The sequence below is a fragment of the Mus caroli genome, unplaced genomic scaffold, assembly GCF_978045245.1.
Source record: "Mus caroli unplaced genomic scaffold, Mus_caroli_1 scaffold_7, whole genome shotgun sequence".
NCBI lineage: Eukaryota > Metazoa > Chordata > Mammalia > Rodentia > Muridae > Mus > Mus caroli.
In genome coordinates, this window is record NW_028227262.1 from 54,249,292 (window position 1) to 54,259,784 (window position 10,493).

The window sequence follows — 10,493 nt, forward strand, 5'->3', positions numbered from 1 at the left end:
GTTGAGAAATCCAGTGTAGTTCAGATAGGTCTGCCTTTTTATGTTACTTGGCCTTTTCCCCTATGTATTTTTATTATTATGTTGTGGAAGAATTTTTTTCTTTCTGGTCCAATCTATTTGGTGTTCTGTAAACTACTTGTATGTTTATAGGTATCTATTTCTCCAGGTTAGGTAAATGTTCTGTGATTTTGTTGAAAATATTTTCTGGACCTTTGAGCTGGGAACCTTCTACTTCTATTCCTATTATTCTTAGGTTTGGTCTTTACATAGTGTCTCAGATTTCCTAGATATTTTGTGTCAGAGGCTTTTTAGATTTAACATTTTCTCTGATGCATGTATCAATTTCATATGTGGTATCTTCTACACCAAACAGCCCCTCTTCCATCTCTTTTTATTCTGTTGGTGAGGCTTTAATCTGTAGTTCCTCTTTTCTTCCCTAGGTTTTCCATTTCCAGAATTCCCTCAGTATGTGTTTTCTTTATTGCTTCTATTTCTGTTTTCAGGTCTTGAGAAGATTCCTTCACCTGTTTGGTTGTATTTTCCTATATTTCTTTAAGGGGTTTATTCATTCCATTTTTAAAGGCCTCTATCATCTTCATAAAGTTGAATTTAAGGTCATTTTCTTGTGCTTTAGCTGTGTAAGGAGATTCAGGGCTTGCTGTAATAGGATATCTGGGATCTTGTGGTGCCATATTTCTCTGGCTGTTGTTTGTGTTCTGATACTGGCCTTTAGCCATCTGGGTTTTGTGGTTATTATAGGTTTAGATGCTGATTTCTGAGTTTATCCTGTTGGAAAGGTGTTTTGGGATGTTTTTCCCCCTTGGTTTCTGTTTCCTCTGTATCTTCTGGCCTGAATGGCCTGGGTTTCTGGTGACTAAAAAGTCTGTAGATCTAGTAATGTGTCTCCCCTGGGGTTTTGTGGTTTTCAGGATCTCTGGGGTTTTGGATGCTAACTTTAACTCTAGGATCCCTAGTACCAGCATGGCCTGGGGTCCTTAGGGCTGGTGGGTCTCCAGGATAGTGGGCAGAGCTGTAAACTGGTAAATGGAGTCTAGGGTGTTGGGTGCAGTTTAAGGTTGTTGGGTGTATTTTAAGGGGATATGGTAGGTAGGCAAGGGTTTAGGGCAACATCTTATGTGGTGTCAGCAGACCTCCAAGAAAGCAGGCAGAGTTGTGGAGCAGAAAATGGAGCACAATAATTGGGGTGCATTTTACCTCTGTTGGGTGTGCTTTCAGGGGAGCAGGGACTTGGGGAGGGAAGGCCTTTCTTTGGGTCCCTGGTGCCTACTGTAGGCCTCCAGGAAAGCAGGCAGAATTATGGTGCAGGAAATTCAGCATAGGTTATTGGGTGCAGTTTACTGCTGTTGGGTTGCTTCCAGACAGAACTAGTTTCCCAAGTTCCTGAAGAATGCTGGCTTTTATGTACCTGTCAGAAATCCTCGAGTCAAAGCTGAGCTCATTTCTGGGTATTTTGACTGTCTTTTGTAGTTTGGAGAATTAGAGTTTCCATTGGACCTGACAGGTTTTCTAAGTTTAAAATCATGTGATCTGCAAATATGGGTAATTTTTCTTCCTTTTCTATTTGTATTTTTTTTCTTTGTCTTATTGCTTTAGCTAAGGCTTTGAGCATTACTGTATTAAATAAAAGAGACCTTTGCTGAGAAGTGATGGGTAGTGTGGAGGAGAGCTGTGAAGAGACAAAATGCCAGCATGGACTCTGAGCTGTGTAACAGGTACTTGTGATACTGAGGAAGACTGGGCACCAGCAAGTGTTTTGGTATGCTAATCACCACCACAGAAAGCCATTTACCTCTTCTGCCAGTGATAAGAGAAATGGCATCTATTGGTAGAGATTAGCATAGAGGTCACCTACCCCAGAATTCCCTATTGTGCTTTAAATCAGGCCTACAAGCTCATTTGGGTGTCTCTGTCTTGGTAATGGGAGACCCCAGCATGCTGGACTTCTGCAGAATAAAACACTCTTTGCGTTTGAATACTATTTGAGTCCAGGGTGTCATTCTCCAGTGAATCATGGATCCTTACAATGTCATCAGTTTATACAATTCCTGATTTCAATTTTCAGGAATTTCATTGAATATTGTTGCACCTCTGTTGATAAGGGAAATTATTTTATAATTGTTTTGGTAGAGTGTGTCCTTTTGAAAATTTAGTGTAAAAGTAATTGTCTTAGTTAGGCTTTTCATGCTGTGAAGGGACACCATGACCAAGGCAACTCTTATAAAGGCAAACATTTAATTGGGGCTGGCTTAGAGTTTCAGAGGCTCAGTCCCTTATCATCAGGGTGGGAGTATAACAATGTCTAGGCAGGCATGGCATGGCACTGGAGTGTTCTACATCTTCTTCTGAAGGCAAAGAGAAGACTGGCTCCCACATGGCTAGGGGGAGGGTCTCAATGTCCACCCCCACAAGAACACACTTCCTCCAACAAGGCCACACCTACTCCAAAAAGGCAACACCTCCTAATAGTGCCATTCTCTGGGCCTAACATATTCAAACCACCATAGCTATATAGGCTGTATAATATGAATCTGATGGTATGACTTGCCTTTCTTGTTTTTCTTTGTGTTTATGTTTTCCTTTCCATTTCTATTTTGGAGAATGTTGTGCTGGCAAGGTCTGGTGCAATTTGACAGTGGTCTACCCAGCCATGGGGTTTTCTTTCTATGGATTTTACTTTTATTTAATTTCTTGTTATGGAGCTGCTGAAGTTGTTTATACATCTTAAATTTAAATTTAAGTTTGATAGGTCATATATATCTCCATAATTTATCCATTTGCTGAACCATGTGTTCAGTTCATTATCCCATTTTTAATAGAATAATTTGTTTTTCTTATTGTTTATTTTTAAAATTTCCTTGTATAGTCTAGATATTATCTCGTGTGTGTGTGTGTGTGTGTGTGTGTGTGTGTGTGTGTCTGACAATGATTTCATCCCATCTGTAGTCTGTCTCTTCACTTGATTCACTGCTTACTTTGCTATTCAGAAGCTTCTTAATTTCATGAGGTGCCAATTGTCAGCCGTTGGCCTTAAGTCTTAGTTAGATTTAACTGTCAACTTGACACAGCCTAACGTCACTTGAGAAGGGAGTCTCAATTAAGAGATTCCACAAATCATATTGGCCTGTGGGCATGTCAGCAGAGCACTGTCTTGACTGGTAATTTATTTAGGAAGTCCAGTACACTATGGTCCCTATCATCCCAAGCCACCTAAGCAGGAACTTGCAAACAAGCCAGCATGCAGGCATCCTCCATTGTTTATGTTTCAAATCCCAGAGTTCTCACCCTGGCTCTCACCCCTCAGTGATGAACTATATAACCTGTAAGCTGAAATCAGCTCTTTCCTTCTCTTAGTTGCTTTTGGTCAGTGTCTTAGTAGGCTTTTATTGCAGTGAAGAGACACCATGACTGAGGCAACTCTTACAAAGAAGAACAGTTAGTTAGGACCAGCTTACAGTTCCAGAGGTTCCGTTCATTATCATCATGGCGGGAAGCATGACAGCATCCAGATAGACATAGTGAAGAGAAGGAGCTGAAAGTTCTACATCTTGATCCAAAGGCAGGCAGGAGATTATCTTCTGCAGGGAGCTAGGAGGAGGCTCCCCTCTGGATTCAATGGAGCTAGAGCCTCAAGGAGGTCCAACCCATCCCTCCAACAAGGCCACACCTCCTAATAATGTCACTTCCCATGGGTTAAGCATATTCAAACACCACAAAGGAGATTAAAACACCTTGCTTCCTGGATGACTAGAACCCTATTCAGAAAATCCTTACCTGTGCCCCTATCTTGAAGTGGTTTTCCTACCTTTTACTCTAACCGTTTCAGATCTTGAGTTAGGGTGTTTGATTCATTCAGAGTTGATGAGAGAGAGAGAGAGAGAGAGAGAGAGAGAGAGAGAGAGAGAGAGAGAGAGAGAGAGAGAGAGAGAGAGAACTAAGGGACAATTTGAATATCCAGCTTTCCAAACATCATTTGTTAAAGAGGCTTTCATTTTGCCAATGTGCACTTTTGGTGGCTTTGTCAGAGATCAGGTGGCCGTACCTGTGAAGGTTTGTATGTAGGTCTTCTGCTGTGTTCCTCTGATCAGTTATTGTGACAGTGTCATGCTGTTTCTGTTACTGTGGCTCTGCAGTATAACTTTAAATCAGGCATTGTCGCCTTGCTTCTCAGGGCTGCTTCAACTACTCAGTACCTTTTGCACTTCAAAAAGAATCATTAAGGCTATTTTTTTTTTTTAATGTCCAGAAAGAACATCACTGGAATTCTCACAAGGACTGCATTCAATCTGTATATTGCTTCTAGAAAAACCCCATTTTCAAAATACTCACTATACCAATTTATAAGCATAGAAGGTCTTTCCACCTTCTACACTCTCATTCAATTTCTTTCTTGAGTGCTTTAAATCTTTCATTTTAGAAGTCTTTTTACTGTTTTGGTTACATTTATTACAAGCTTTTTAAAAAGCAACTGTGAATGAGAGTACTTCCCTATTTTCTTCTTCAGCATGTTTTTTTTTTACTATAGAGGAAGTATACTAACTTTTGCATCTTACATCTGTGGCTTTACAGTGTGATGAAAGTGTTTCTCAGTCCATGAGCTCTCATATGCCATCTGGGTCTCTGATGTGTAGAATCATATTAACTATGCATATGGACACTTTGACTTCTTTCTGTATCACCTTCATTTATCTTGTCTCATTGGTGTAGCCAACACTTCCAGCACTAAATTGAATAAGAGTAGAGAAAGTAGACACACTTAGTTTTTTTCCTGATTTTCCTAAAAAAAATTCTCATGTAGTATAGAATTAGCTACAGGTTTGTTATAATACATTCCTTCTAGTCTCAGCTTCTTCTTCTTTTTTTTAATTAGGTATTTATTTCATTTACATTTCCAATGCTATCCCAAAAGTGGTGGCGCACGCCTTTAATCCAGCACTTGGGAGGCAGAGGCAGGCAGATTTCTGAGTTCGAGGCCAGCCTGGTCTACAAAGTGAGTTCCAGGACAGCCAGGGCTATACAGAGAAACCCTGTCTTGAACTCCCCCCCCCCCAAAAAAAAGTAGTCTCAGCTTCTTCAAGGCTTTTAAGAAATGTTGATTTTGTTTGTTTGGTTGGTTTTGCTTCTGTTTTTTGAGACATGGTTTCTCTGTGTAGCCCTGACTGTCCTAGACTCATTTTGTAGACCAGACTGGCCTTGAACTCACAGAGATCTACCTGCTTCTGTCCCCTGTGTGCTGTGATTAAAAGCATGCACCAACATGCCTGCCCCAGGAATATCAAACTTTTCACAAGTCTTTTCTTGTTTATTGAGACGATTATGTTAATTTCTGTTTTTTAGTTCATTTGTGTGGGATTTATGTTCATTGATCGGCATATTTTGAACCATTGCCGCACTTCTAATAAATGCAACTTGATCATGGAGAATGTCATAATTTGCCTTCTGTTACTGTGATAAAATGTGTTGATCAAAAGTGATTTGAGGAAGAGTTTATATAGCCTATACTTCCCAATCACGGTCACAAGCGGAACCCAGGGAAGGAACTCAAGCAACGGCAGAGGCAGGAACCATGGGGGAACACTGCTTACTGGCTGGCTTCCACCAGCTTGCTTCCATTGGCTTCCTCAGCTACTTTGCTTACACAGCTCAGGCCCGCCTGCCTAGGGAGGAGCAAGAAGTTGGCTGATCACATCTTTATCCATACAAAGGAAGCATAGAGAGTGAGTAGGAAGTAGGACTGGGCTATCACCCCTCAAAATCCTCCCCTAATGTGCTTCCTTCATAAAGTCCGCATCTTCTAGAGTCTATAACCTCCACAAACACCAACACCAACTGACGATCAACTGTTCAGATACGTGAGCTTATAGGGCCCATTTCTTACCCTAACCACCCAACAGTTTAGCTAGAGGTTTGTTAATATTATTTATCTTTTTAAAGAATCTATTCTTTGTTTTATCAGTTCTTTGTGTTGTTGCAGTGCCTTTTCTTCATTAGTTTCTGCTGTGAGGGTAGTTATTTCCGCATACTGACTTTGAGATTGTTTTGTTGTTTCCACAAGGCTTTAAAGTGCATCATTAAATTATTTACTTGAGATCTCTTTCCTTGTTTTTAATGTGAATATTTAGAACTATCAGCTTTCCTCTTAGAACTCTTTTCTTTGTGTACCATAAGTTTTGGTGTGTTATGTCTTCATTCTCATTAACTTCTACTAATTCTTAAATTTTCTTTCTTGATTCCTTCAATGACTAAATCAATACATTCAATAATACATTGCCTAATCTTCATGCCTTCATACGTGTTCTGTATTTTTCTTGCTATTTATTTGTAGTTTTATTCTGCTGTGATAAAATAGAATATAAGGACTATCCAACTCTTCTCTTGCTAAGACTTGCTTTCTGTTCTAATCTATGATCTTTTCTAGAGAAGGTACCATGAGCTTCTAAGAAGAATGTATTCTTCAATGTTTGGATGCCATATTTTCTCTATGATGTCATTTGATTCAAATGTTTCTCCACTGAGGGACTGGCCTGTCAATAGTTGAGAGTAATGAAGTCATTCACTGTTACTGTGTTTTGGTTTATCTGTGACTTTTTATACCTAGTAGTATTTTATAAAACCTAATGCACCCATGTTGGGTGGATATAGGTTTAGAATTATCAGACCCACTTGATGGTTTGATATGTTAATTAGTATACAGTGGTCTTCTTTATTTCTTCTGATTATTTTTTATTTGAAATACATTTTGCCAGATATTAGAACCTGCTTGTTCCCTAAGTTTTTTTTTCTAGGAATACTTGTTTTCATCCTTCCACCAAAAGTCTCTTAGAGTGAAATGTCTTTCATGGGCAAAGTAATTATATGATTCCTGCTTTCTTTTCTTATTTGTTCATCTGTGTCTTTGGCTGGAGAATTGAAAGCATTAATATTCTAATATTCAGAGTTACTATTGAAAGGTATGTAGTAATTCTCATCATTTTGCTGATTTTTTTTTTTTGCATATGAGTATACTTAGCTGGAGTGTCTTCAGACACACCAGAAGAGGGCATCAGATCCCATTACAGATGGTTATGAGCTACCATGTGATTGCTGGGAATTGAAGTCAAGATCTCTGGAAAAGCAGCCAGTGCTTTTAACCAGTGAGCCATCTCTCCAGCCCCCCTATTCCTATCTTAACTATTATTCTATCATGATCTATTCTTTCTTGTGGCCTCATGGATGTCTTTGCCTTTTTCCTCAGTCTGAAGTGTTTCTTCAAATATGTTCTGTAGAGCTTGCTTAGTGGAAATGAATTCCTCTAGCATATTTTATTTTGATGGAAAGCTTTTCTTTCTCCTTCAATTAAACTAGCTTTGCTGGGTGTTGTAGTATGGTAAGACAATTGTCTTTAAGAACTTGTAATACCTCATTCCAAGTTTTCCTGGCTTTCGAAGTTTCTGTTGAAAAATCTGCTATTATTCTGGTGGTCTGGCCTTAATATGTGTCTTGACGTTTCCTTTGAAATTTGATACACTTTCTTTTTCCTGTATTTCCAGTGGTTTAAGTTTAATATAATGAGAAGACTTCCTTTTCTCTTTTTATCTACATGGTGTCTTAAGTGCCCTCTGCATCTGGATTGGCACTCGTCTCTAATTTGGGAAAAGTTTATGCTATCATTTTGTTGAAAATGTTTTCTATACCTTTGGAATAAAAGGATTGTCTTTCTTTTATGCCCACAATTCTTACATTTTGACCTTTTATTATACCTTATATACCTTGGAAGTCTCACTTGTACCTTCTTACTATTTTTCTTCTTGTCGAATTGCTCAGATTCCCCCTCCATGTCTTTGAGTTCTGATGTTCTGTCCTTTCCTTCATCTGTTGTGTTCGTGAAGCTTTCCAGTGAGCTCCATGTCGTATTGTTCTTTTCATTTCCAGTATTTTCATTTGGTTTTCTTCAGTATTTCTGTCTCTTTATAATATTTCTTTCATACCTTTTTGACTTCTTTACTTACTTCACCCATCTGTATTCTCTTGACATTTATTCATCTTCTGTGGTTTCTTTGAACATATGTAGAATCATTTTTCTGAGTTATATGTCTGGGATTTCATCTAACCCTTTCTCAGTAGAGGCCATTGCTGTAGAATTGGAAAAAAAATTTTTTTGAGAACTCAGTATTGTCTGTTTTTTTTTTGTGTTACTTGTAGTTTTGTGTTGAGAATGGAATCTCTGGAGTTAGGTCATTGGTCGGGTTTATTTATTTTCAATCACCCTCGTTCTCTCAGATAGTGTTTACTCTGCTCAGAGATCCTTAGCTTGTGGGTTTTACCTGTTACTGGGTTTTCAGAGCATACTAGTTACTATTCTGCTGCCTTGACAAAACACTGGGACAAAGACAATGTAAGGAAGAGGGAGTTTGTTTTGGCTTATGGCTCTAGATGGGTAAGAGTTCATCATGGCATGGAAGCATGGCAGCAAGTGGCTGGCATGGTGACAAGGATCAGAAAGCTGAGTCATCTTCAACAGTGAATATGCAGCACAAAGTAAACTGGAAATGTAGCAAGGCTATAGTTTCTCAAATATCACACACACACACACACACACACACCATTGATAATCTTCCTTCAGCAAGACTGTACCTCTTGGACCTTCCCAATAATTCCACCAACTGGAGACCAAGTATTCAAATACCGGAGTCTATCAGGGGACCCATTCATTCAAGCCATCATACCAGGTTGTTCAGTTTCAGTTTTAAAAATGATGCCTAGATATGACCCTCTGAGTAAAGTGACCCACTCAACAGTGGACTCACTGTGTCACCAAAATGTGCAATCAGATTTGAGGCTTGTCAGGGCTGAGGGCTTGCCATGAGCTTAGGACTCAGTCTCTTTGCTGAGGATTGCTTGGATGTACTGGATAGTTTTACGTCAACTTGATACAAGCTAATGTCATCTAGGAGGAGGGGACCTCAGTTAAGGAAATGTCTTCATTAGATGGGGCTCTAGGCAAGCCTGTGGAGCATTTTCTTAATTAATTAATTAATGGGAAGGGCCCAGTCCATTGTGGGTGGGGTCATCCTGGACTGGTGGCCCTGGGTTCTATAAGAAATCAGGCTGAGCAAACCAGTAAGTAGAACCCCTCCGTAGCCTCTGTATTAGTTCCTGCCCTTTTTGAGTTCCTGTCCTGACTTCCTTCGATGATGTAAGGAAGTTTAAGCCAAATAAACCCTTTCCTCTTCAAGTTGATTTGATCATGGTGTTTCTTCACAGCAAAAACTTAAGACAAGTTGATATCACAATAGTTGTAGTAAGAAATTTGGTTTCTTTAAAAACACAGAAATAGGAGCAGCACCTTGGAGGTCCCGTGGATCTGGGTCTTGCTTCAACAGTGTTTAAACGGAACAGACCCTGGGAATCCCACTGTACTCGCTTCCAGCCGCCTTACAAGTCTCTCCAGTCGCATCCTCCCGGACCATCTCCTTGCTGCCTTCAGCTCCTAGGACCAGTCTGCACCGTCTCTTCGCGGCTAGCTCCTACTCCGGAGCAGCCATGACCTCTAAGATTCGTCAGAATTATTCCACTGAGGTGGAAGCTGCCGTGAACCGCCTGGTCAGCTTGCAGCGGGCCTCCTACAACTACCTCTCTCTGGGCTTCTTTTTTGATCGGGATGACGTGGCTCTGGAGGGCGTAGGCCACTTCTTCCGCGAATTGGCCGAGGAGAAGCGCGAGGGCGCTGAGCGTCTCTTCGAGTTGCAGAACAATTGCGAAGGCCTTGCACTCTTCCAGGATGTGCAGAAACCATCTCAAGATGAATGAGGTAAAACCCAGGAGGCCATGGAAGCTGCCCTTGGCCCTGGAGAAGAACCTGAACCAGGCCCTCTTGGATCTGCATGCCCTGGGTTCTGCCCGCTCAGACTCTCATCTCTGTGACTTCTTGGAAAGCCACTTCCTTGATAAGGAGGTGAAACTCATCAAGAAGATGGGCAACCACCTGACCAACCTCCGTAGGGTGGTAGGGCCACAACCAGCGCAGACTGGCGCACCCGAGGGATCTCTGGGCGAGTATCTCTTTGAGCGCCTCACTCTCAAGCACGACTAGGAGGCCTCTGTGCCTTCCAAGGGGCTCCCCATTCTGCTCTGCACCAGCCCGCCCTAGGACCTCCACCTGAATGAACCTCTCAAGCCACTAGGCAGCTTTGTAACCGCCCTGGAGCCTCTGTCAAGTCTTGGACCAAGTGAAAATAAAGCTTTTTGAGACAGAAAAAAAAAAACCCACAGAAATATTATAAGAATGTGTTTTCATTTAGATTCTAGGTATAGGATATAGGGCTGTTTCAGGTTGTCCACTGCAGCTGACCATGATTTGCCTCATGCTCTATCAGGGACATGGTTTTGCCAGCTGCAATATGTGGCATTTGGAATTCTGGGGATTTTTTTTAGAGGTTATATAAATGCTAAAGCCCCAATAGCTATTGTGGCTGCTAGATGGCTGTTTGGTGGCT

General features: G+C 40.8%; 1 pseudogene; it reads left to right on the plus strand.

Annotated features, from left to right (window-relative positions):
• Nucleotides 1-9,540: 9,540 nt before the first annotated feature.
• On the plus strand, nt 9,541-10,262 carry LOC110296821 (ferritin light chain 1-like; annotated as a pseudogene).
• Nucleotides 10,263-10,493: the final 231 nt, after the last annotated feature.